Here is a 2,213-nt window from a genome sequence, read left to right as displayed (position 1 = left end):
CCGCCGGGGCCTCCCTCATCACGTGACGGCGGCGAGGCGCGCGGGGGGTATTTAAGGCAGGGTGGCGAATGCCCGCGGGCAGTGCGCGGTGGGGGCCGCACCCAGCTGGTGGGCGCTGCTGTTGGCGGCGGGGGGCGGCGGCGGCCCCTGACACTGTGCCCGGCGCTGCTCCTCCGTTCGTCTGCTACCGCCAGCCTCGTGGTTTTGGTGCTTTCCCCAGCCCTGCACAGAGCCACCTCTCACAAGGACGGGTGTTGGGCCTCCATCACTTAAGAACAGCTGGGTCTTTCTAGTAGGAATTTCCCTAGTTGTGTTATCTTCCTATTTGTAAAGGATATTTCTTCTATTGTTCAGATGACTTACTGCATTTCACCCCTGTGTGGTAACAAAAGTTCTTTCCCCTGTACCTAAAATGCATAGTCCCTTACAGTACAAAGAAAAAAAACATTTTTCCCGCTAGAAGCTTTGTAACATGTGATTCTCAAAAGGAGGGACCAGCCACCCACCTCTGACAACTACATTAAAGCCCTTTGCGTGAGTAAGATGCTTCTGTGATTTCCAGTAGAGGAAAAGCAAACTTCCATAAACTTCAGAACAATTTCCTGTGAGGGGCACAGATGCAGATACTTGAATTTCCTAAACAACGTGAACAAAAGAAGTTAAAAGCATTGGAAATGACCCTGACCTAAACACTTGCTGTACCTGCCACCAATGTTTATAACTCCCAGTCTTCAAGACCTGACTATGAAGTCCGTTTCCTTAATCTTCCTCATTTTTTTACCTTCCCCCAATAATACCAATGCACACAAGGAGATCAGAGAATTTCTTTGCAGTCAGGCTTTCTATCTATTTCAAGCACCAGCCAGCTTCCTTCATGTATACTTTAACATTTAGCATTCTCTTCTGTTGTCAAAAAAACCCAAGAGGAAACTGTTGACGGCTTTGATACCTGCATTGTTTGTTAAACACCAGTGGCTGAATCTGTCTGCTCCAATTTCCTGTAGTCATGCAAAAAAAAAAAGAAATTATCTGAAGCAGTGTTAATCCCTGGCACACATGGAGCAGACCATTCCATAATCACGATGCAGACAGTAGGTCACACAACATTCAGCAGAACAGAAACAAAACATTTTCAACTTCTTCAATCATGCTACCACCTGGTCTCAGTTTCAGAGAAAATATTAACCACTCTGATAAAGGGAAGTTTCTTTATCTGAAAAGCACCTAAATAAAAATTGAACTGGGGCTTGTTTGTCCAAGCTTTGAATAGCTCTTTATATTAAATTCACCAACAGTGAAACACACTGTGTAAACTGTTCTAGTTCTCCTTTGAAGTGATAGCTTAGAACCTAAAATAGAAAGCTTGTTAAAGAAAATGATAATACCAATATACTAATACCACTCTTTGTCATTGGATATTTTCTTTTTTGATTTCTCACTTCAGGGTAAGTATGACAGGCAGATCAATGTATTTTTAAAACTGTTACATATTCAAAATTGTCAACAATGTCTTGAAGCATTTCACATCCCCTCCTCATATGATGTTAACATGTATTATCCTCCACACACTTCAGAAAAAGACAACCAAACAACTGCCTAAGCTTTTGCAAGATCACTTGGTTTCAAATTTTCTTCAGAATTTTGTGACACACTATACAGTGTCATGGTGTACAACTTCTTGCACGTTAAAAGTACAGCTTTCCGTAGTAGGTAACTTGAAAAAAATTTCCACTATCCCAGTCCCAGCAGTCACTATGCTTATCTGTAATCATGGACGCATTCTTACTTCTTTTGCAGTTCATGCTGTCTCCAGTTTTCGATCATCGCAAGTTACAGCATTTTGTCAGGATCTTGACATTTCCTGTACAGTAAAGGGTACGATCCCATTGAACAAGTTAACCATGCTACCCAAAAAGGAAAAAAAACAACCCAAACTACGCTGTTACGTGCTTGCGCATAACAAAACACAGCAAGTAATAACTGCAATTCATCTGGACATGATGTAAGGAGATCAGAAAGCATACATGAAGACGTCTGTGCATGCAGCAGTATTTATGTCCTTTGAAGCTAGTCCTTAGCAAATGACTTACTAGATTAATTTCCAACTCCACGGACTCAGTTGACATCAAGGAGCCTCAGCAATCTTTCACCTCTGGCCTATATTGCCATGCGCTTTATCAGGTCTGCAAGTCCACGTGCAAGCGTCAAGTCAG

Source organism: Falco punctatus (assembly GCF_963210335.1).
Source record: "Falco punctatus genome assembly, chromosome: 8".
NCBI lineage: Eukaryota > Metazoa > Chordata > Aves > Falconiformes > Falconidae > Falco > Falco punctatus.
This window is presented reverse-complemented; position numbering follows the sequence as displayed.